The 26,875-nt window shown below is 33.2% G+C and overlaps 1 protein-coding gene and 4 non-coding genes across 5 annotated transcripts in view; 4 read left to right on the forward strand and 1 right to left on the reverse strand.

Annotated features, from left to right (window-relative positions):
• Positions 1-1,155: 1,155 nt before the first annotated feature.
• Positions 1,156-26,875, forward strand: part of EcR (Ecdysone receptor) — a 171,069-nt gene continuing 145,349 nt past the window's right edge. The window contains exon 1 of the mRNA XM_075313932.1: positions 1,156-2,746. The gene's annotated coding sequence lies outside the window, so the exon portion shown is untranslated. The remainder of the gene's footprint in view (positions 2,747-26,875) is intronic.
• On the forward strand, positions 24,730-24,802 carry TRNAR-ACG (transfer RNA arginine (anticodon ACG)). The gene has a single exon. It is a non-coding gene; the product is annotated as a tRNA-Arg (tRNA).
• Positions 25,161-25,233, forward strand: TRNAR-ACG (transfer RNA arginine (anticodon ACG)). Its single transcript has one exon. It is a non-coding gene; the product is annotated as a tRNA-Arg (tRNA).
• Positions 25,917-25,989, forward strand: TRNAR-ACG (transfer RNA arginine (anticodon ACG)). Its single transcript has one exon. It is a non-coding gene; the product is annotated as a tRNA-Arg (tRNA).
• Positions 26,122-26,195, reverse strand: TRNAN-GUU (transfer RNA asparagine (anticodon GUU)). The gene has a single exon. It is a non-coding gene; the product is annotated as a tRNA-Asn (tRNA).

Consider the following 26,875-nt stretch of genomic DNA (forward strand, 5'->3'; position numbering starts at 1 on the left):
ACGAAGTTTTCCTACTAAAGCAAACATTCTTTGCATACTTTCAGGCTGAACATGGGTCTGCTTAAAATCATTCGATTATATATTCTGGTACCGATAACATTCACAATTTTAACGGATTAAAATCTTAAAAATATTACAGTAAAAAAATATACAGTAAAAATTAATTAAAATACAGCAAAACTTGATAAATGGTGGTATAAAATTGTACAAAGTACGATTTAGTGGCACAAAAGTATTATCCCTTGTAAAAGCTGATGAGACCCATGGAAGCCCCTGAACAATGGAATAATGATTGACGATATTTCAAGCCATGATAATTTATGGCATTTCACTCGGAAACCACATGCTTACTAAATTTTTATTTTTAAAGTTTTTGCATTTTCCATTTAAAATAATTTAGTTTGTCATTCTTTTCTATTGATTTCGAAAATTTAATAACGTTTGATCCACGACTTTTCTTATTTTTAAAGATTCTTTAAAACTGAATCCTTTGGTTTAGCTCAGTCGAAATTGGTTCCAAATATTAATTGTAATTTTTTCTTGCTGTGTATTAAGTGATTGGAAATATTAAACATTTACCACTAAAAGATTGATTTAAATGTTTTCTATAGTTCCATTAATTGTTATTCCATGTTTCAATTCATTGTATTCATATACAATCAACCAATTTTCTGTTCAAGATTGTACGATAAATATTCAATACGTTATATGATTTACTATCGAACATTTAAAAGTGGTTTTATCTTTTTGCTGCAAGTGGCAACGCTTTCATATAAAAGCTTTAAATTATAGCTTTATCTTGGCATTCAAACGGTACACCTATAATAAATGAGCAACACATATCAATTATTTTTCAGAAGGTGGTATATAAAGATATTACAAAAATTATCTAATATTTTATTAATATTTTTATTTCTTAATATATATTAGCTTTTTTCTATTTGTTTGCAATTTTCTATGCGAAAAACAAAAACTTTGTGGCATGTGAAAGCTTCGCACCAATTGCAAAAACAATTGGAATTCTACTGAATTGGCAACACTTTCATAGAAGTATAAACAAATGGCAACGGCTGGTTGCCATTTTCCTAGATTGGCAACCATACCAGAAGAGAATCAGTAGCAGCAGAAATTTACAGTACATTTTCATTACAACAGCGGTAAGTGGCAGCACATCTTAGCGGAAAGTTGCAATAACCGCGGGCATCGTCTTTAGCCAATAAATCTCTCCGTTTATAGAATTCTTCAATTCATTCAAATGTTTGAGAAAAAATTCAAGTTTAATTTACGCGAAAAGAATGAAGCAAAAATATTACAAATTTTAGCCAAAGCTTAAACAACAAAAGAGTAAAAAGTGTTTTTATTAGTGCCTGTGTATGTGAGTGTGTGTGTGTGCGTAGAGAGTGCAGTAAACAGGAAAGAAGAATTAAATACATGTTTTAACGAAATCAAATAGCAAAAGCAAAAAATATATCTGTGCAATTTTTGGTTGATGGGTCGGTTCGCGGTGGTAATATGGCTCGTGATGATGGCGGCTACAATGAATTCGCTTTAACTACAAAAAGAAGTGGCCAAAGGAATGAAATAGCAGAGCAGCATTTAAGTAAAAATAGAAAACAAGTAAAATGAAGCAACAACAACATACAGAATAATGAATGCATGAATAAAAAATAACGTAAATGGTAGCCACATAAAACAAATTTGCACAATTCTTTTGTGTTTTTTCGTATTTTTTTGAGATGGGAAGAGAGCATTGTCGACGACGACGTTGCTAACGATGAGAACTCGGTTTCGGTGCGGGGGTGCTTTTTTGCTTTGATTTCATGTTGAGTGTGTGGACATCTTATATGCAGTTCATGTGTACGTTGTTGTTTTACAAGCAAACTCGATATACGCAAAGTCAGAAGAAGAAAAATAATAACAAAAACATCTATCAACAATAACAACAACGGCACTTCATATATTATTGATGGCAAACACAACGAAGTCGACAACGGCGACTACGAGCGTGGATGTGCATACAAAGTTTAGCAAAAACATCAGAAAAACAACAACAACATCGATAACATCGGCCGACCGAGCCGCAAAGTGCAAAACGGCAAAAAATTAAAACCAAAACACAAAAATATATACAGAAAATAAATTTGTAATGAAATAATAATAAAAAATGCATGAATGAGAAGACTACCGACTACCCGACAATCCCGAGTATGTGTATAGAAGACGCGCGAGTGATAATTGAGTGAGTAAATGACAAAATCCAACAACAACAACAACAAAAGTGGCTATAGCATAAATGCTCTATTAAACAAATAACAGAGAAATAATAATAAGAAAACGACAACAACAACTTTTGTACAAAACAAACGAGTAAAACAACCAGCATTTGTGAAAAAAAGTGCAATAATTTTCTTCTTAAGCCCAACAACGGCCGAGTGAATGAGTGAACAACATAAAAAGAAGAATAAAAAAGTGGAAATTAAAAAGAAATATAATAACAACAAGCAGATGATACAACAAAAGGTGTGTTTGTTATTTGCACGAACATTGTCAAAGTAGTCAATGTTTTTATGTGTAAATAAAAAATAACAAAAAAAAAAATTGCGAAATTCTACTTTAGCCCAGTTTTTTTTTCTACTTACCTGGTTGTCTATCCCAGCCCCTTGTCGAGATACCCACAAAAATAACAACAATAGCATGCAAATCAGTCGCCTGAGATTTTATGCAATTTCTTCTTCGTGGTTTTAAGGTAAGTTTTGATGTCATTTAGTGTGTGTTGAGAATTTATTTCTCAATTTTAACAACCACACTATCCCTATTGAAATATATTTCACTGTTTCGCAGTGTTTTTTATCCATAGAAATTTCTTTTAGGTCTTGGCATAATATATTTAACAATATATTTAAAAACGTTTTTGTTGATTGCATTTTTGAAGAGTGAGAAAGAATGAAGTTTTGCGAACATATTTTTAGTGCTCACTTTAAGTACTCACTCTCTCACACATACGCCCTAGCTTTATGTGTAGAAAGTCTAAGCCTTTCATTGCAGAAATAAATTTGAGAATGTGTTTTGAGTTTTGATTTGGAGACAACAACAAAATAGCTTTTGAAAAAAAACAAATAGGAGTAAGCTTAATAAAAGAGACACAACTAAGAACGAATAATAAGACATTGACCACATGTTAATTAATCTGTAGAATAGCTATAATGCATTTGAATCTACATTGGATTAAAAATAAGGTTTCAGAGAGCCTATGTAATGAAAATAACATTTTAGAATTTAGTTTAGAATGAATTAAACTTACCTTTCTTAATGCCCACAAAAAAAAAGAAAAAAAAACAGTGCAATATTTCAATAAATTACAAACATATGTTTTGCTTGGATTCCAACCACGGTTGCCACAGTTGGTAGAATTCTACCAAAAATGGTACATTTTTACTGTTTGTTAGTTTGGTAGAATTCTCGATATTTTGGTACATTTTTGCAAAATATTCCTCTTCAACTAAGAGAAATAAAATTTCGATAACATTTTCTATAGAAATAAAAATTTAACAAAATTTTCTATAGATATACAATTTTGATAAAAACTGTAGAAATAAAATATTGACAAAATTTTCTACAGAAATAAAATTTTGACAAAGTCTTTATACATAAATAAAATTTTGAAAAAAAATTCTATAGAAATAAAATTTTGACACAATTTTCTATAGAAATTAAATTTTGACAAAATTTTCTATAGAAATAACATTTTGACAAAATTTTCTATAGAAATAAAATTTTGACAAAATTTTCTATAGAAATAAAATTTTGACAAAATTTTCTATAGAAATAAAATTTTGACAAAATTTTTTGTAGAGAAAAAATTTTTCTATTGAAGAAAAATCTCTAATGCTTTCATTTTATCGAAGGTTATTATTGTCTGATCCGTTGATGGGCTACCAAAAATGACGTAATAAACGCCCTTGGTCAAAAAAGTGGTCGAGTGAAAAATTGAATCTTTCTCCGACAAAGGTTATAAATATCTCAGATCTTAGTGGTTTTTATTACAAAAAGCAACCTTACATTAAAGCTAAGAAATGCTTGGAAATTTGGTGCAGGTAAGCTTACTGACATCATGTGACGGATGCTTATTTGAAAACCACTATCAATTTGTGATACTGTGACATTATCACTCTATGTGTGAATGTTTAGGCTTGGTGCCGTAGGTGAAGCCTCACAAGAAAATAAAAACTATGGTCAAACAAAACATGATAATCGGTCAAGGTAATCAGTCTCATAGAGAAAATTCTATCATCATTGAGGTTTATTGGTCTGGTAGAGTGGAAAATTCAGTTTGCTGCATTCGAATCGAAGAGAAGCGTCATTTGTGGTTTGTGGGCGGCAATGGTCGGTGGACAGCTCATATGGATTGTTTTGTTTTTTGCCTTGACAGGGCTTTTTAGTTTTATGTTGCAAAGAAGGCTTATTTTCATTCGGCTTAAAATGCGATGTTGTTGCCACAATAGATTAGGCCATAGATTAACTGAATGTTTTATTGAACTTAAAAGCATTTTATTCATTTCATTATTTTTGCTTCAAAAACGTCTACCGTAAGTGGAAATAAATCACAATTTCTTATGGAAAGTAGGCGAAAAAAACTGAGACAAGAAGCATTTCGAAAAATAGCATTGGTCATAACCAGCATGATTTTTTGGGGCAACGGAAAGTTGGCAGTGTACCGCTTTTGCTCACGCCTATCAACAGACTCTGTTCAAGAGCAATACGAAGAGTTTCCGTAATGTTTGTTACATTCGAAGAAGCATGGATTCATTGGTCTACACTGGAAAGCTAGAAACAGTCAAAGGACTGCACCCAGTAATCATGGTCCGAAGAACGCAAGGACGAAAAGGTCGTAATACAGCACCGTAATACAGCACCTTTCAGCCCTACAACGATTGTCGTATCGTCGTATTCTCTTAAATTTGTCCTATGCGCTAGTTCTGTTCGTATTCGCACAATGTCACACTCTGGAAGCACTTATCAATAGAATGACGAGTTTCTGAATGCCTATTTTGCAGGTCTCGAGAAATCTTAGTTTTCAGAAAGACTAAAAATTTCCAGAAATTCCCCAATATTCTCAATCCAAGGCAAAAAACTTAATATCGTGATTACTTAATATCGTGATTACTATTAAAATCTGGGATTTTTTGTGGAAGATGTGAGCCTTAAAATCAAGTTTACCAAAGAGCCCTTGAAAGGATGTGCTGGTTTGCTGTATAAAAAGAAAAAAAGTAGTTTTGGTATTTTAATGTTTGCTGCTCTTTGCCATTGTTCTTCTCCCTTGTTTTATTCCGAAGCCAATAAAAAAGGCCCACAAATAAATGTGAAAAAATCCAATGAAATAAAGTAGACAGAAAGACCGACCGACCGAGCTATCTACCTGCCCAACCAAGGGAAGAAATGAGGGAAATCACTAAACAAAAACTATAGGACGCAGGAAGGGGCGCCTGCATCAACAACAACAAGAATTCTGCAAACAGAACCCCACAAAAGCAACATTAAAATGTGAAGAACGGCAGAGAACGACTGACTATCCACCAATCGACCTAGCAAACAAGCCAAGTGCATGGAGACCAAGCATAGACAACACACCTTCATGCGCCTTCGTTTAGCCTGACTTGTTTTGGCTTGGCATCATGACATGGTTTAGAGGAGGAACGAACATTGCAACTTGTCCAACAACTAAGTCAGTCAGTTCAATTGAAAATAAAATTACTTTTTGTTGTCGTTGTTGTTGGAGGTGCCTGCTTTTGTTTTCTTTAAGACCCCTTTTTCGACTTCTTCGTCTTCTTCATCGTTTTGTTTTACTTGTAGCCTGAACCACTGAAACGACCGACTGACTCTTAAGCAGCGAAGTCACTCTTGCACCACTGACTGACTCTGTGATGATTGTGCTTAACTATTTCGCGCTTGGTTGGAAGACTTACTGGTGTTTCGTTCATTGTTGGCTTTTTTTGTGAGAAGCTTGTTAGCTACTTGGTTGGCTTGGTTTGGTAATATGGAATAGCCGGTCGCTAGGTTGTTCGGTCGCCGAGTCAGAAATGTGCAAATACCCATATGGTAGAGATTATCTTGAGAGAAGTCTAATAATTATGGGAAATATTATTTTCATTATACCAGGAGGGTTTGCATCACGTTCTCCGAATTCAGTTTACTTTTTCGATTGTTCCTTGGTCTCCGGTGTGTACCATGTTATGAAACGAATGGACGTAAAACTCTTTAAATATTAGGTTAGGTTAGGTTGTAGAGATGCCAACAATCGAATTGATGTCTACTTAGACCACTACAGGTACATTGTGATTCCTTGAGGTAATTTTCTTCTTCTACGTGAGGGAGTCTCCTTCAAAGACGCTCGAGAATTTCCATTTATCCGCATTCCTTAAAGTTGCTTAAAACGTCCCACCAGACCCTCTGATTGAAGACGAGTTAGTTACTCCCGCAGATCGGTGAGAACTTGAAAGAAGAAAAAACAGTATCTTGTCTCTTTTAAAGGATCTTTCAGGTCCAGACACCATCTGCAAATGCCATCTTCGTTAAGGCATATTCCTTATGTCCAGATATAATGCCAATAAAAGGTCTCAATTTCTGTCTGTTCGTCGCCATCAGATTTTCACAATTCCTACGGTTCTTCTCGTTCCATATCAACTTAGATAAGGTTAGGTATAGTGGCAGCTCGATATTTCAGGCTCACTTAGACTATTCAGTTCATTGTTGCATTATAGACTATTCATACCACAGTGGTGAACTTCTCTCTTATCACTAAGTGCTGCCCCATTCTATGTTAAGCTCAATGACAAGGAACCTCCTATAGGCGAATCCGAACGGTATTTTACATTGGAGTGAAACCACTTTGAGAAGCTTTGAAACACTCAGAAATGTTACCAGCATTACTGAGAGGGGTATAATCCACCTCCATATCAACTTGGTTGTCTTGCAAAGAGACTCTCAATGTCCTCGCCATAGTTCATCATAGTCGACATGAACCCAGTGAAGATATAAAGACCGCGGAGGAAAAACGTCGGCAAGGACATACCTTTCACTAGCGTCCTCCTTAGCAAGCACATCTGCTTCTTCATTTTCCATTATTCCACAGTGCACTAAAAAAAAAGCATACTCGGTTCCAAAGATTTTTTCTTTACTATAAAAAATTTGGTATTGATTCCGAGCCAAAGAAGCGGAGAATACAAGTAAGGATACTTTTAAGACACAATTCTCTTTTAAATTTAGGTTTTGTGTACTTGCTTCTATGAAGCAAATTTTAATTTTTCGCTTTCTCAGCTCTTTTTCTTCATATGCTATCAAAGTCCTTTAAAAACGAGTTAACGGCAACTTTATTTTCCAAATTAAGACTCGACTTCCAGTAGAAATTATGCTATGTTTGAAGTAAAACACTTCTTTAAAATAAAGTTTTGAAAAACATGTCCTATATTTGAACGATTTTTTGCTTTGTAGTCAAGATGCAAAAAGACAACAAATTTAAAGACAATTTTATTAAATTTAAAGAATTTTTCTGAATTATTAAAGTCAAGTTGACCTTAGCCTATAAATTTTTTCTTTCATGTTAAGATACCCATTTTTAAGTCAAATCACTTAATTATAAGGACAATACGACTTCATTGAAAAGTTTATCGACTTTTGGACAAGGAAAAAAACTTTATTTTAGAGAAATGCGTCTAAAGACAATTTTATTAAATTTAAAGAATATTTCTGAATTATTAAAGTCAAGTTGACCTTAGCCTATAAATTTTTTCTTTCATGTTAAGATACCCATTTTTAAGTCAAATCACTTAATTTTAAGGACAATACTACTTCATTGAAAAGTTTATCGACTTTTGGACAAGGAAAATAACTTTATTTTAGAGAAATGCGTCTTCTATGCTAAGCAAAATTTGTATTCGTAGTTTAAAGACATGAAATCTTTGACCTCACGACAATTTTTTTTCAGTGTGCCCAGATACCCAGCACAGAGTTATGCTATTCAGTTAGAACCCAATAGCGGATTAGACCTCTTATGTCCGCTTTGTCCAAAGCTTTTATAGCTGCTTGCCTGACGATGAAGAAGCTGATATCGCTTCTGAAGTGCAGCGAATCAGCAGCTTTTGTGATTGCAAATATTTCCGTCTGAAAGATACCGTCAACAGATGTTGTTCTTTTCTATTTGTTCTATATTCGTAAGGAAACACGCATTTTAAATTACACCATCATCTCCAGCCGCCCAGTATGTCGTATTTCGCATTGTAGATTGTTGGTCCCAACGTAATTTCTGACTTTTCACCCATAATGCTTTTTTGCATCAAGTTATTGGCGCCCAACGTGAGGTTAGTTCAAATTAAACAAAAATACACCGGACAAATTACATTCTACTCAGTGTCAGCACTATCTTCTTCAGCAGTCTGTCAGTGCGAAATATTGGAAATCCATCCATATTCGAGAAATCTGAACGTAGATTATCGAAAATTGACTTAAAACTTTAAAATTCCTTAAAACAATTCTTGGCGGTAGCCATCGAAGGAGAAGAGCCAACAGACATATGGGATTTTTAACGTCATTTTAAATCTGTGGTAACTTTGAGTTGTTAACAAATGATTGCAGTTGTAAGTAAATATAGATTGCCACCATTTTAAATTACAGCATCATTTGCAGCCGTCCGTTATGTTGTTGGTGCCCAACATAACTTCTGACTTTTCACACATAATTTCTTCTTTGTCATCAGTAGTTATTGGCGCCCAACGTGGGAGTTTTTCCAAGTAAACTGAATACAAATTCCGGAGTAGCGCTAATAATTACTCCTTAGCCCTATGTCTATAATCGGTCATTTAGAAGAAAATGATTTGTGTAAACGATTAGAGCGATTGGAACTCTTACTTGTCAACATATAGTGCCATCATTTTATATGGAATTTCAGGAATTTTATAAACAAATTCTGACTGTCTCAACAACCAATAATGTAGACTTAGTAATTTCCAATGACGTTGTCTTCAACTCTCTGCTACTAAAATGGCGCCCAACGTGAGATCTTTAATCTATTAACATTTAAATTCAAGGAAATTGTAATTTCAACACATAAATGTATAGAAATATCGTATAATGGCGTCCAATAATAACATGGAAAATTTTTATCTATGAGAATTTTCTATGATAATTGTCTCATTCATAATTTTTTCCCTCAACACTATGACTCCATTTAACATACCGTATCAATAGAACATACAGCTAGTATTCATATAATATGCGATGCAATTTAGAAAGAATAACAGCAGCAAATAACACAAAGATTGTGGCATTGTAAGATATTCGCATTCGTCTATCAAGAGGAACCAGGAACCGGTTAGTGGGACACAGATAGAGCGGAGAAATAAGACAGATTGATTGAAAAAAACAAAATACAGAAATTCGAAGACAACCACAATGGCAGCGGTTACGACAGCGCGGCAACAACTACACAACGAATATCAAAGCCACGAGCAAACGATATTTTTTGTTGCGCTTTTTTTTTTTGCTGCGGTTGTCATCATCGTTAAAGATAGAGGTTTTTTATGCAATTTTGCACGCAGCCAGAATATCAGGCATAGAAATACCAGAATTAACTAAGGGGACATAATGTAGTTGAGCTTGGTTGAGTTTGGGTTGATCTCAATGTTTCTTGGCTTCACTTTTACAATTTTCTATGTGTTATCATTTAACTTCATTGCCCCTCTTTCTGGTATTCTAAATATGGTCAGATTTACTTCCCGTATGTTCTTATTATGATGTTATGTACGATTTGAAATTAGAACTGAAGGTAACATGTGGAAAAGCTGGTTAAGTTAACGCCTACCCTAATTTTTTCACCTGCACCAACACACATTGCACACATTTTTTATATCCAAACCCAAAGCTTTAGAGAAATGATATTTCCTTTAGTTATAAAATATTTTTCTTATATATATTTCAAAAAAAATCAGAATTTAAGCCAATTTTCAGTGTATTTAAGAGTATGAAAATAGCTTGAAATCGAAGCATTGTTCATTGAGTGATTCAAACAAGAAAGGAGAGGGATGAATGAACCCAAAAATTTTTCTTCACAATATCTCAGAGAAATTTTAGTATCCCTTAAGTTAAAGCGAAAATGTGTGATGTGAATTACAAAGCAGTGTAAAACAATTTACTCTAAATGTAATATTACATTTACTTATGTTTAATAGCATGTTTCATATCATAAGAGATCATTTAGATGCCCATAGTAAATTAATATGGGCCAAAAAAAAATTGCCAAAAATCTACCAAACTCTTGTTTTTAAGGAAATTTTTCATAACTATAAGAAATTTTGTCAAAATGTTATTTCTATAAGAAATTTAATCAAAATTTCACTTCTATGGGAAATTTGATCAGAATTTCACTTCTATGGAAAATTTGAGCAAAATTTCACTTCCATGCGAAATTTTGTCAAAATTTTATTTCTATAGAAAATTTTCTCAAAAATTTATTTCTGTTGGAAAATTTGTCAACATTTCTCTTTTATGGAAAATTTTGTCAAAATTTTATTTCTATAGAAAACTCTGTCAAAATTTTATGTTTATATGCAAATTTTGTCAAAATTTTATTTCTATAGAAAATGTTGTCAAAATTTTATTTTTATAGAAAACTTTGTCAAAATTTTATTTCTATAGAAAATTTTGTCAAAATTTTATTTCTATAGAAAATTTTGTCAAAATTTTATTTCTATAGAAAATTTTGTCAAAATTTTATTTCTATGGAAAATTTTGTCAAAATTTTATTTCTATAGAAAATTTTGCCAAAATTTTATTTCTATAGAAAATTTTGTCAAAATTTTATTTCTATAGCAAATTTTGTCAAAATTTTATTTCTATAGAAAATTTTGTCAAAATTTTATTTCTATAGAAAATTTTGCGAAAATTTTATTTCTATAGAAAATTTTGCGAAAATTTTATTTCTATAGGAAAGGTTATCAAAATTTTATGTCTATAGAAAATTTTGTCAAAATTTTATTTCTATAGAAAATTTTCTCAAAATTTTATTTCTATAGAATGTTTTGTCAAAATTTTATTTCTATTGAAAATTTTGTCAAAATTTTATTTCTATAGAAACTTTTGTCAAAATTTTATTTGTATAGAAATGTTTTTTTTTTTTTAAATTTTATTTCTGTCGGAAATTTTGTCAAAATTTTGATAGAAATAAAATTTTGACAAAATTTTCTATAGAAAATATATATCAAAATTTTATTTCTATAGGAAATTTTATTAAAATTCTTTTCCTCTTTTGGTTAAGCTACACTTGTAGTTTAGTCAATGTATGGTTTTAAGCTGCAATAAAAACAACAACAATGATTAAAGAACAAAACCAACAATAACAAAACAAAAAGAATGCAAATTTTATTTCTATAAGAAATTTTATATTTTGTTTTCTATAGAAAATTTTATCGAAATATTAGTTCTACTAAAATTGAAGTACCTCTTAGTTAGAGAGGGATATTTTACAACACCTACCAAAACATCAATAACTCTACCAATCTACCAAACATTAAAAAAGCTACCATTTTCTCTGCTGCACATTTTTTCTGCTTCATATTTTTTCCATCATTTATGGTTCATTTCCACTCAGCCCGTCAATACAAAAGTGAAAATAAGCCCCAATTTTAATTTGGTGTCGATTTTCATGCGTCACATTTTGTTGGGGTTCATATTCATTATGAAGCATCGACGCACATTTGGGGTTCTGTTTCATTTGGGGTTTGGGGCTCATTTGCGTGGGGTCTATTTTCATAGCGCCCCGCACCATGCCCCATAAAGCAGGTATTTATGAAACCCAAATTTTGATTTTTCTCGTTTTTTTTATTAGAATTAAATATTAAATTTAATGTTATGGCAGTTATTCAGCCATAGGTTAGGTTAGGTGGCAGCCTGATGTATCAGGCTTACTTAGACTATTCCGTCCATTGTGATACCACATTGGTGAACTTCTCTCTTATCACTGAGTGCTGCCCGATTCCTTGTTAAGCTCAATGACAAGGGACCTCCTTTTTTATAGCCGAGTCCGAACGGCATTCCACATTGCAGTGCAACCTCTTAGAGAAGCTTTGAAACCCTCAGAAATGTCACCAGCATTACTGAGGTGGGATAATCCACCGCCGAAAAACTTTTGCTGTTCGGTCGAAGCAGGAATCGTACCCACGACCTTGTGTACGCAAGGCGGGCATGCTAACCATTGCACCACGGTGGCTCCCCTATTCAGCCATGCTATTGGATTCAGTACTCCTCTATCTTGACATGAGGAGCACAAGGTACTTATCCTCATTGCTTGATGCATGAATATTGCAATAGAAATTTGTACATCTTCTTCACATCTTTAAATTTTCCATTCATATCAGAAGTCCATAGAAATTGCCATGCAATTCTTTTGCATGTTTTTGCGCACATTTAGCATTATTTAACTCTATTATGGGTCAATATCATCAGTGCGTTCGTTTTTGTTTTTGTATTCCACATAACTCCAAATGATATAAATTTTCCTATTTTTTCTATCATCTTTCAATGAATTTTTAATGCAATGACTGAATGATGCTCGATTGTTGGCTGCACTTGGTGCTGGTGCTGCTGCATCAGCATCACGACCCTGCCTAGCACTTTTACGATTCTCTGCTTCTTCTGTTTTTATGCACAATTGTCTTTCGAACTGAAGAGATGAAGAAGACGAAGAAGAAATACTCACAAAGAAATTACCTCAAAATCGACTCCTAAAAAACACTTGAGACTTTGACTTTGACAATGCCTTACGATTCCATGGCCTGCCACTGCAGTGTTGTGTGCAGCTTGCAGCCTTGTGCTCCACTTTGCTAACTCTGCTAGCCGAAGAGCTAAATAGAGTTGATGCAGGCGGCCTTTGGCAAATAGTGAAATAAACTAAAATGAAAGACCAAAAAAAAATGGCAAAAATATTTTCGCATTTGGAAAATGCCAAGGAGACAAAGAAGTAGTAGAAAAGGAAAATTAAAAACCAAACGTACGAAGATGAAGCCATAAGGAGATGTATGAGTTGTGATTCTATTTTTTCTTCACAGATACTCTTGGATGTTAATTCCAACACATTTACAAATGCTTAATATAAAAGAATTTATTTATATGAGCAAGATTTATGGCGAATGCAAACTATTGCCGAAAAATCTCTAGCAAAGGCTCCGGCATCATCGCCATCTATTTAAGAAGCCCATATTACCAAATATTGGGCACTGGAAGAAGTTCTTTCTTGACGAAATCTAGAAAAAAATGAAAGTGAATTCTAGTTCTACATATAGATGGCGCTTTATCCTAAAATTTTAAAAAGAAATAAAAAAACCACTAAAGGTAACTAAATATGAAAAAGTCTTGCATTATATTTGCATGCCAGTGTAAACACAAATGTTTTGCATAGATTTGTTTATATACTCCATTTTAATCTGCATCTTTATTTGTATCTGTTTCCTTGCTGCTCCGCTTGAAATAATGCTCAGTGAAATAGAGAAAGAAAAATGCATTCATCGTTCAATACAAATCATAGTGGAATGGTGTTGATGTTGTTGGATGGAACATTTTCATCTGCTTTTCTGTACTTGTTCTCTCATTCTTTCAACATTTTTTGAGTTTGTTTTTGCCGTTGAAAGGGAAAACAACATCAAGAATCATCTAAAGCTTTTGTTGTCTCACAGCAGCCTTTTATAGTTGACTGCAGCTGCCGCGGGCATTTTCTTTTATGCAGTTTTCGCATTTCCTCTTCGTCTCTCTTCGTTTTCTGTTAGTTTACAAATGTAGAGTGTTGTTTATTTCCTTCATGGGGTTTTATGAACATAGACAGATCTCCAGATTTAAACTTCGAGAAGGGGGACATGTAGCCCTATCAGTTTTCTCTCTCTCTCCCTCTCTCTGTAGTTCTTGCTATTTTTATTTACTTCAATATGTAAAAACGATTATATTCAGAAACGAATTTGTTAAATTTTGTCATAATATTGGGGAGCTACAAGTTCTATGGCAAATGCTTTATATTGTAGTTCTTTGGTTACAGAAATGGCCAGGGTTGCTTTGCCTTATAAACCCTTTTATAGTTTCGTTTTAAGGTGTTTCTCAGATGGCCATTCAAAGAGCTGCACCCTGTCAGATTTTTACTCATAAACCTTAACGGTTCTCAAACATTTTTCTTGTATGGTTATGAAAATTGCTCACCCTCTCGTAATCATAGTTTGCGTAGGAATTCATAGAATTCAAGTTGTGGTGAAAAATTTGACTCATATACGTCATAGATATTTTCCGTAATTCTTATCTATGCTCTATACCATTCTCAATTTGGTATGCCATAGTGAATGAGATGTTAGTGATGCATTAAGTTACCTTGACTCTTCACTTAATGACCATTATAATGAGACGACAAATGAATGGCATTGTATGTACAAAATGTATGTATAGTGTTATTATTCATATTTTTCTCATATTCTCTTTAATGATATACCAATAACAGTGGTTTCCGATAAAGAGCAGAGGGATAATATGCATTCATATATATTTTTCATTAATTCAGATAATTTATCATTCAAATATTAATTAATTAATTAGCACTCGTTGGTAAACTACATGTGAAAAAAATGCAATGACTTTCAAACTGTCTACTAATGGTTCGTCCATTTAAATAATTGCCCTTCAAAGGTTACTATTCATCAGAAAGAACACTTCTTAGCAAATGGAACTTAAAGCAGTTGTCATACGAACTAAACATATCGTACATCACTGTGCATTTATACTCACTTTTGTTGTTCTTGGTGTTGTATTTCAATGTTATACACTGAGATTTCCCTGCACGAGGGCTGCATTTTGACCAAAGCATGAGTGCATGCTTTTATTACTCTCCTTCTTTCACTTTTTCTCTCTCGCTTTAACTCTTCTACTCTCTACGGTGTCTGTCACTGTTATTGCAATTTTGAAATGGTTACATACTGTTCAAGTGCAATTTACATGGACTTTGCATATATACACAAACACACACATTTATTAGATTGCTCATGCATACATACTAATAAATGTGCATGCAAATATTTATGTCAATAAATGTGTACGTGGTATGCTCTTCGTATCTTTTTTTTTTGTTTCATTCTTGGTGCACGGTGTTTATTTCTGTCTGTCACCAATAGTCTTGGGCAAAATCGTTCACCGTAGTGATTCGGACTCATCGTTCCTTTTGTACAAAGGAACTAGTTCCTTCAAATCGTTCCATCGTTCCTTTTCGTTCCGGATTTGTATATTTCTCATCACTGCCATCTACTAAAGGCAGACATTACATTGTTTGTTTACTTTTAACGAAGTTCATGGTCAATTGAAAGATACAAAAATATGGAAAATTGAGTGAAATTACTTCAAATAGTTTATAGTAATATAGTAAGAAAAAAAAATTAAAGGAATGGAACATTTAAGAAAGTAACTAAATTCAGGAAGCCAAACTCTTTGGATGGATTTTTGGATTGAATAATACTATACTCTGTGCAAAATTATTCATTGCAAGAAATTACGATTTTTTTTGTCGTTTGTGAAAAGCCTGAGATGGAATTAATGATTCTATTAAATAGCAGCATATCAATCAATGATTTAAATACATACGCGCCAAAATGAATGAATTGGCAAATAGCTCAAACAGAAGTAAAAAAATCAAACTGTGATCCGAGGAACGATGGAGCGTAAATTGAAAATAAAACTAATTGACAAAAGGAACGATTAGAACGAAAGAGATGGAACTAGTGACAGTCGTTCCTTTTAGTGAACCGTTCATTGGAACTAGTTCGTTCCGGAACGACACAAGACTAGTCACCAACAAAAACAACAACGCCCGAGGCGACAGCACAAGCAATAACAAAATGAATGTACTGCAGCACAATATAAGTGAACTTTATCTTCCCAGAATGCACCGAACCCACCATTGCCCCTCTTAGAACTTTAGAATTGTAACGAGTCCATGAATGCATGGCTTGAAATACTTGATGTTGTGTGGGGGTGCGCGTGTGTGTGTGTATGGCTGCGTGTTTTAACTCTACTGCATTGTTGTCCATGCAGAAATATTGCAACGATGGGAGAGTATAATGCGCTTGTATGTCTCCTCAATATGTAAGGGAGACATAGTGCTTATGGTTGTTGTTGGTGGATTGAATTTCTGCCTTCTTAGAATTTGCATTGGTTGGTGGAGGGGATATTGTGGTGTTGTGGGCTAATGGATGGTCTTGACTATTGTATTGGGGTAGAATGGAATGAGACCGAGCAGTTTGTGGTAGTTCTTCTTCACCGCTGCCGCTACGGAACTGTTTTTTGCAAGTGTGGGTGACAGACATGTGCTTGTGATTTTTAATGTTGTTCCAATGCATTGCATATTGCGTTGTGCTCTTTACAAAAATCCCTAACCTATACCACATGAAAAATATTGTGTTGTCTACCTCCAAATTCTTACTCTCTTCCTCACTTTTCTCTTATTCCCACAAATTGAAGAGTGATGGCTCGGTGGATTTTATTTTATAGGACCATAATAATTATGATAGATAGAGAGAGAGAGCGAGGGAGAGGAAAATTGAGAGAGTACAAAATACAGATACAATTATTTTTGTTTCTACAAATGTGTATACAAAAATGTAAATAAACAAACAAATCAGCTTAATTTAAATATGAAAATATGGTTCAGGAAATGTAATGACGAACGATGGCGGCGAAGTTTTTTTTTTCAATTCTCACAGACCGAGACGAAGAGCTGTGACTCTTTGTATTGAGGAAACACAACACATTTACTCACTCTTGCTAGATCTTATTTATTATTGTTTAGTAAACAATATAGAATCAATACCTCAACAAATGCATACTGCTTGCTTGAATCAAAGACAGTTGCTAATTTTTTAATCACGATGGCATTGGTGATGGTCGAACTGAAGAAGATAAAGTTTTTAACGACAATGGTACTTATAGTCATGATATAAACAAATTGGAATAAGGAGGGGAAAAATACAAACATTTGTTTGGCTAACATCAATTTAGAGAGATTATGTAGGTAAAGTCCAGAAAAAAAATTCAACACTTCTTTCGTTCTTTTTTCGAGTTTTGAAGGTCGATCGTAGTAATTGAATATGTCTAATAATAATAAGGACTTGTATTTGTACCCATTGTGGACAACACATGATGTTGAGCCCATTATACAAAGAATAAATTATGAAGTTTACTTTTCTATGAAGTTCTATTTTCTATTCTATTATGGAACTTAACAAAGAATGGCGTAGAATGTTGAAAAGTTTCATTGTGTTTATGAAATTGTGCTATTAGCTCAATAATAATAATCGTAAATATTACCAACCATTTTCTATCAACTCAGTCAATTCAAAATTTTGAATTTTTAGTCTTTCTTACCTGTGAAATTTAATCGACTCTATCTGACATATAAGAGAATGCACTATATTTGCTCAATTTATCTCTCATATGAAATGTTGCAGAGTAACACTTTATCCGATAAATTTTATACTCTCCCGTTAGAAGTGTAGCTAAATCTTTCTGCTTTATTTTACTCAAGTATCCTATGATAGATAACCAATATCAACTGTATGGGTAAGGAGAAGTCGCAAAATAATAAAGGAGTAGAGTAGCCGACAGACTATGACTAGACTTATTTGCCCTTTCGTTTTTTAATCCTCACACAGACACACCTACTTAGAGAAACTTTAAATACCAACGTACACATGTACCATTAGTTCGTATGTAAGTAAATAATGAAGAAAAATAAAACCAGACAGATAGACCATAAGTTCTTGAAACAAACACAAAAAAAACGGAAAACGAAAGATGGGTAAAAGCTATAACAAGAATTGATGTGGAGTAGGGTATGGTTAGGCCTGACAGGGACTTATTTTTGTGCGGAGCTTAATATACAATCACATGTCTCACATATTTACTTAAGGAGTAGAATATGCACAGATATTGATTACAAACACACGCGCGTACACTCAACTCCCCACCATAACTCTGGCAGCCATTATCACAACAACCCTAAACCATATGCCACAGGAGGGACGAAAACAACAACACCGTTCGCATTTGTACTTGTAATACTTACAACTGATGGTGGCAGCCAGACAACCCTCTCCCCCTGCCAAAACATATTGAAGCTTCATCCTCCCTCTCGCCCGTGCCATCCATGCTTCAGTCATCCTCAGAGAGAATATCAAAAGAAAAGAAAAATGCAAACTTTGCCGACAATACTGTCTACATTGGGTTAGGTTCGGGTAATAAAAACGAACGAACGTCTACGGTCTTCTGTTTTGTGGCTGGCTGTTACAGTTCTTTTCTTTATTTTCATTTTCTCTTTATTTAATTTGCTCATGGGATCCTTCGACCGCCATCATTACCACCACCACCATACTTTCATACTTGCGTAGTTGCGTTGACTTTGCTCGTTGTTTTTTTTTGTTTTTGTTTTAATTCAGTTTGATTCTATTCCATTCATATTGTAGCACTAATGTGGTTGCCTCTTTTTGGTGGCGGTGGTGTAATTTGTGTGACCCCCTATAATGGGAACCCCTTTAATTTGAACGGAATTTTGTAGTTATTGTGTGCGGGTGAGTGTGTGTGTGTGTGTGCGAAACAAAGGGAAAATATTTTCATCTCATTTGCTAGCGGATGTTTATGAGGGTCGCTTGGAAAATTCTCCACATTGCTTATGAACACGTGAGCTTGACAAATGATTTAATGTGGGAAATTTTGGGTGGTATGGCTTTTTTTGCGAGTATTTTAATAGGGTTATAGGTTTTGAGCTACATTTGTACATTGATCTTTTAGAGAGGGGAAACTTGGTTGACTATTAAAATATGTGCAATCGTATTCCACGTTGGTTTCGGTAAACTGAAATAAATTAAAATTAAATAAATTATAATCAAACTAAGACAATTTAGTTGTGCATTAAATTAATAATTAATCCAGGAAGTGGTGCAATCGGCTCAGAAGCAATAAGTTTTGCGTGGGCTTGCCATAGTGTGTAATTTTAACCCTGGAAAGTCATCCTTATTTTTTGCACACAAACGTCATCCTTCGTCATTTTGACTACGGCATATTTCCTGACGCTTTCATTTGCATTGTGAACAAAAATCAGAACCAAATTTGAGTTTATTTCCTTATTCAATGTGTTTTTAATTAGTATAACACAAAAATTCATAAAATGGTTGTATTGGTATAACTCAAATTTAACATTTCCCAATCGACCAAAAATCACTTAAAATCGAAAATGGAATTACGCGTCGTCATTTAGACGAAGGATGACTGTCCAGGGTTAAGCTAACAGGTTGGCTGATAAGTCCCCGGTCTGACACATAGATGGCGTCGCTAGTATTAAATGCATATTATTTTTATATAGTACCAACCTTCAAATGATTCGTGTCAAAATTTGACGTCAATTAGCTTGTGAGATAACGCGTCTTTTGTGAAGCAATTTTTGTTATTGTGAAAAAAAAATGGAAAAAAGGAATTTCGTGTTTTGATAAAATACTTTTTTCTGAAGGGAAAAAATAAGGTGGAAGCAAAAACTTGGCTTGATAATGAGTTTCCGGACTCTGCCCCAGGGAAATCAACAATAATTGATTGGTATGCAAAATTCAAGCGTGGTGAAATGAGCACGGAGGACGGTGAACGCAGTGGACGCCCGAAAGAGGTGTTTACCGTCGAAAACATCAAAAAATCCACAAAATGATTTTGAATGGCCGTAAAATGAAGTTGATCGAGATAGCAGAGGCCTTAAATATATCAAAGGAACGTGTTGGTCATATCATTCATCAATATTTGGATATGCGGAAGCTCTGTGCAAAATGGGTGCTGCGCGTGCTCAACGTGTTGAGCTGTTAACTCGTAATACACCCGATTTTTTCCGTCGATATGTGACAATGGATAAAACATGGCTCCATCACTACACTCCTGAGTCCAATCGACAGTCGAATGAGTGGACAGCGACCGGTGAACCGTCTCCGAAGCGTGGAAAGACTCAAAAGTCCGCTGGCAAAGTAATGGCCTCTGTTTTTTTGAGATGCGCATGGAGTAATTTTTATCGATTATCTTGAGAAGGGAAAAACCATCAACAGTGACTATTATATGGCGTTATTGGAGCGTTTGAAGGTCGAAGGGAGCCACCGTGGTGCAATGGTTAGCATGCCCGCCTTGCATACACAAGGTCGTGGGTTCGATTCCTGCTACGACCGAACACCAAAAAGTTTTTCAGCGGTGGATTATCCCACCTCAGTAATGCTGGTGACATTTCTGAGGGTTTCAAAGCTTCTCTAAGTGGTTTCACTGGAATGTGGAACGCCGTTCGGACTCGGCTATAAAAAGGAGGTCCCTTGTCATTGAGCTTAACATGGAATCGGGCAGCACTCAGTGATAAGAGAGAAGTTCACCACTGTGGTATCACAATGGACTGAATAGTCTAAGTGAGCCTGATACATCGGGCTGCCACATAACCTAACCTAACCTAAGGTCGAAATCGCGGCAAAACGGCCCCATATGAAGAAGAAAAAAAGTGTTGTTCCAACAAGACAACGCACCGTGCCACAAGTCATTGAGAACGATGGCAAAAATTCATGAATTGGGCTTCGAATAGCTTCCCCACCCAACGTATTCTCCAGATCTGGCCCCCAGCGACTTTTTCTTGTTCTCAGACCTCAAAAGGATGCTCGCTGGGAAAAAATTTGGCTGCAATGAAGAGGTGATCGCCGAAACTGAGGCCTATTTTGAGGCAAAACCGAAGGTGTACTACCAAAATGGTATCAAAAAATTGGAAGGTCGTTATAATCGTTGTATCGCTCTTGGAGGGAACTATGTTGAATAATAAAAACGAATTTTGACAAAAAAATGTGTTTTTCTTTGGTAGCCGGTCTATCAACCAACCTGTTACACTGATCGGAAAAGTTTCTATATATTAATGAAATGTATCATTAAAAGTAAGCAAATGAAACAAATTCTTTAATACAACCAAATTTTTCATTATTGTGACAAATTTTCTGTTAATCAACATAACGTTTCGTACTATTAGCGAATATTTTCATTGTATTAATGAAAATGTTTCGTTATATCAATTAACAATTTTCGTTGGCTAAATTTTAATGAAATTTTCTTTGTGTGTACGTGGCATTGACTTCGCATTAAGTTTTGAGATGTGATTCTATTTCAGCATTAAGAAAAATAAGGAAAACAACTTAAATATTTTTTTTTTTTAATTTTCGACTTTCATATCTACGTAAAGGCTTTGTGAATAATATCAACCAATATTTTAATGTCGGGATGAAATGGGTCGCCAAACTTTTCAATTATCATTCCCATTAAGCCTGGATTTCAGCCGGATCGGATGAAATTTGCTTCTCTTAGAGGCTCCGCAAGCCAAATCGGGGGATCGGTTTATATGGGGGCTATATATAATTATGGACCGATATGGACCAATTTGTGCATGGTTGTTAGAGACCATATACGAACACCATGTACCAAATTTCAGCCGGATCGGATGAAAATTGTTTCTCTTAGAGGCTCTGCAAGCCAAATCGGGGGATCGGTTTATATGGGGGCTATACGTAAAAGTGGACCGATATGGCATTTGCAATACCATCCGACCTACATCAATAACAACTACTTGTGTCAAGTTTCAAGTCGATAACTTGTTTCGTTCGGAAGTTAGCGTGATTTCAACAGACGGACGGACATGCTCAGATCGACTCAGAATTTCACCACGACCCAGAATATATATACTTTATGGGGTCTTAGAGCAATATTTCGATGTGTTACAAACGGAATGACAAAGTTAATATACCCCCATCCTATGGTGGAGGGTATAAAAAAATGACTTAATAAAATTATATCTAATAAAATAAAATCTTAAATAGATTTTTTTTAAATACATTTATTAAATTCAAAAAAATAATTAAGTAAAACATTTTGTGAATTAAATTTAAATTAATTAGAATAAATTTAATTAAATCGTATTATTTTTATTGTATACATATTCTTAGTTAAGAATTATTAAACCAAAAAATTAAAGATTAATTTTCACTTTATCCAATTGTTTGTTCATACAATACCTAAATGCCTTAGAAGTACGCACAGTTTTTGCCGATCGCATTTTTATGACAATGCTGGTTCTCTAATCAAAGCAAAACAATGCGAATCATCTGATAAGAAATTAATCCCATAGCCTAGTCATTAAAGATACTTTCTTTTGATATCACTTCACTGCAATGGTTAGTTGCTTTTCTTTGTTCGAACGGTGTTCAAGGACGGACATATGACAGCCTTTGGGGCCCTCTGAAAATGAGGCAAACTGTATTTTAAATCAAAGTGAACTAAAAGCAAAGAAATTAAACTAAAGCGAAATGTTATTATTTGGGGGATTAAATAATATAATATAATTAAATAATGTGCCGATATTCGGAATTGCAAATTGCAAGAATTTAGTTTTCTTGTAAAGAAAAATATTGAGATACCATCGGACCTAAATTTAATTTTATTTGAACTTCCTATCAAAGAGAACTATATTGCCAAAATTTAAATATATATGTTTTAGGGTTAAGAAAATATCACCAAACAAAATTTTTTAATAATAGAGTATTTTTCTTCAAAAACTATTTAAATAAAATATAGTTAAATTTTAATGCAATATAGTTAATTTTGCATCGAGAAAATAGTTTAATTTTGTTTTAAGTATAAAACTCTTCAGATCCCTTATGATTTGTTTATATTCTCGATAAATTTCACGGAAATCCAAAAATTTTCTCCTTTAGTTATCATGTGTATGTGTGTTTGTTTAGAGTGGTCTCTTATTATATATGAAATCGTTTATTATATTGCTCTCTTATCCATTTGAATGTACTTAACATACTATGCATATATGTATGTCAGTATGTCTGTATGTATAGAAAACAAGTACACATGTAATTGTTCTAATTATTTATTCTTGTCACAGTGACCATTGGCTATTCTACTGCTGAGACTTTTTTTTATTTTTTTTTTTTTTGCATTATTATTGCAACTATTGCTAATTGAAAAGGGCCTGTCGTCGTTTCGAGCAACTAATTAATTAATTATTTATTTCCTCCTCTTAGAGTTTATTGACTTTTGTCGTGTTTTACTGTTTGTTTTTTTTTTCTACTAAGAATTTTATTTCTGTGCTTGTTTTCATTTACGTGTTTAATAATTAATTTTGTTTTCGTTAATGGCTGGATGCTGTCTTTGTTTTAGGTATTTATTTAATAAATAAAAAAACAACAAGAAAAATCTTGATTGATTGCATTGCCAGACAGTTTATTTTTTGCTTTAATAATCAAAATTGAATTTCAGTAGGCATCAGCAGTATTAGATTAAACAATTTCCGACAACGTTGCAGAGGGGGGTATTTCTAAATGTTTCGCAATTGTAGTTAAGAAATTTTTCAATTATTCTAGATACACTCTAAAGAATAACCGCAAATAAATTTTAACAACTTTATTTGTATGTAAAAACTGCTGATGCTCAACAAACTTATTCATTGAATGAATGAGATATTTTTTATATATTGTTGAAACGTTTTTGTAGACCCTTGACAGAGGAAGTAGTGGAAACATCCTGAATTTCCAACAATTATTCTTGTTGAGAAAATAGTTGACAGCTATAGATATGAAACTAAAATAACCAGGCTGGTGACACACTCATACACATTGCTGAGAATATATACGAGAGCTAAATGAAGTCTACGAAGAATACCGTTGTATAAAAAATGCTCATGCTATTAAGTAATGTGCATGTGTATGAGAGCAAGCAAAACTATCACTCATGAGAGAATACAGAAAAGCAAATCAATTTTGTCATTTATTTATGGCAATTTGGAATTGGAAAATTTTCACGAATTGTTCAATTTTAATGTGATCACGAAGCACCCGGATATTACTTGAAACTTTAACGCCAAGTTTGCATTATTGTAAAAACATATGCGACACATGTAAGGAGTATTTAAATCTTACAAATTGGCAAGACTGTATTTCACTCGATTCTTAAGCTCCTCTCCGTTAAATCTCTGAGAAATGTCAAAGAGATATTTTATTTTTTATTTTTTGTTTTTATACTGTGGTTACCTATAGATAATCTCGTGGGATGATGATTTATATTTTGTAGCTTAAATGTATTCACCACTCAACAGAAATAATCGCTTATTCAATTGGACAGATTCTGTATGGGCTACATATTAAGACACAAATTTCAACAAATATTTGTCATAAAATTATTGAATTTTCCGATTATCCGATTTTTTATATACACAATCCATTTTTTTTTTCTTACTTAAATCCAACTTATCCACATGCACTTACCTATGGTTTTTGTCCGGACTATAGATCACCAAGCAATGTCAGGTCTTTATCAAATATTGTTAATAATAAAATGTAAAAATAACAAACAACAACAACAACAACAAAATACAATACAAACAAAGTGATATAGTTTCATACACAAATTGTTAAAGTTATTGTATAAATCTTCAAATATAAATACCATGTCTACCTTAGGCTTTTACTACTTTAGAAAATATCAATAATTCGATGATAAGCAAATAAGAACGAGTTTTCTTAAAGAAGATCCATATAAGAAGATTTGTGAATAAGTGAAAAGGGGGCATTTTGATACATGTTTTATTTGATATCTCTCATATGTATAGGTGGTCCTGTGGCGCAATGGATAACGCGTCTGACTACGGATCAGAAGATTCCAGGTTCGACTCCTGGCAGGATCGAGTTAATTTTTTTATTTTAATCTCTTTAAATTGGGGAAAATAAGGAAAATATTTGACCAAATATTTGACTAGGCAAATATATGACCAACATCAGTGCCAAATTTTTTCCAGAAACATTTTCGAAATATTTGGAGACAATTTTTGAAAAATACTCCTATCGTGATGTTGTATACCCAATATGAGCTAAAACTGTTTGCTGGTTTGACGAATTCTCTTTTTTTGATATTTCTCAAAAATTTCGATTTTTTCACATTAGTTTTTTATCTTTTTAACGAAAACAATTCTTTAAGATCCTTTCATTTCTTATAAATCTGCCACCCCAATTGAATCATGCGTTATAAGATCACGTGGCACATGTGGTCCTGTGGCGCAATGGATAACGCGTCTGACTACGGATCAGAAGATTCCAGGTTCGACTCCTGGCAGGATCGTAAGACTTTATTTTAAAGAAATATCATAAAAAGGAATTTTATAAATAAATATATTTTTTGAAAATATTAAAAAAAATAAAAGCATTAAAAAAAAAATTAAGTAAATTCTAACATTTTCTGTATACTTCCATTTAGGGTAAATTAATGGGTTTACAATTGAAATTTAATTAATTCAATTTTAAATTAGCTCAAAAAATTGGCTTCAAATAAATAAATAAAAATTATAAAAAGACATTGTTTTAAATATTTTTTGTTTTAAACTAATATTTAAACACAAAATAATATTTTCCGTATATTTCCATTTTGGGTAAATTAATGGATTTAACATTGAAATTGAATTAATTCATTTTTAAACTATTTCAAAAATATATATGGTTCTTAAAGAATATATTTTAAATCAAAGGGGAATTTTGTTTGTCTAAAATTTCATTGCTGAGGAAAGTATTTTTTCTTTCGGTGTATCGTGTTGCAATTTTCTACCTACATTTTTTTCGTGGTAGCTTCACTTTTGTTTTGTGTATGATTACTTACTTATTTATATATTTTTGCATCTACTCGTTGAGACATCCAAAAAGTCAATTTAATAATAAATTTATATAATTCAAAGTTATTAAATTCATTCAAAAAAAAAAAGTGAAAAACTTTGATACTCAAAGCTTGGTTTGTGCATTGGAGCAACAAGTGGTCCTGTGGCGCAATGGATAACGCGTCTGACTACGGATCAGAAGATTCCAGGTTCGACTCCTGGCAGGATCGACATAAGTTTTTATTTTTTTTTTTTTTGCTTTATATATTAAAAACAATTTTTATTAAAAATTAAAATCCATTACCCAGAAAAATTCTAAAATATTTACAAATATTAACAAAAAATAATAATAAAAATTTATGCGCCCCCGGGTGGGCTCGAACCACCAACCTTTCGGTTAACAGCCGAACGCGCTAGCCAATTGCGCCACGGAGGCTCTGTTGCTCGAGCTGACAAACAGTAATGGCAAACAAATTACGCTTTTCCCAAAGTAAATACTTCAACTTGGCATAAGTATATACACAGCCAAACAAAACGAAATAAGTGACCCTCCCTAGAAGTCACCATTGATAATTTTCATATAAAATTATTGAGAGAAAAAATACAAATTTATCATCCGGTTAAATAGTGTGGGGATAAACACAGGTAGTTGTTTTTTTATTTCTCTTTTGCTTCTCCCCTAATTACATTTTGCCATATTATACACATACACATGGAGAGTCTCTGGCACAAATGACTCTCTGGTAGGAACCTAAATGTATTTGGTGAGTGCAGTATTGTCTGCTTTTACTTAATAGAGTGCATTCGACCAGAGGTATAAGGAAAACTAAAGAAATTCGTATGTGGGCCTTATAATAGGCCTAAAGAAATTTAGTTAAAAATTATATTAATAAAGTTATAAAAAAAATATAAATTATTTCCACATACAATTACTTTTGCAAGCAAACGTTGAAGATTTTTTTCTATGAAATATTATTTGAATAGCAACATTTAAATTAATTAATGTTATAAAAAAAATAGTGATTTATTTCAGACAATTTTTACTTACAATCTTCATTTCCAGATTTTATTTCAGAATATAGATATCCAGGTCCTTTATCATTGATCAAAAAAAGA

The sequence above is a fragment of the Haematobia irritans genome, chromosome 5 (genome assembly GCF_050003625.1).
Source record: "Haematobia irritans isolate KBUSLIRL chromosome 5, ASM5000362v1, whole genome shotgun sequence".
Taxonomy (NCBI): Eukaryota; Metazoa; Arthropoda; class Insecta; order Diptera; family Muscidae; genus Haematobia; species Haematobia irritans.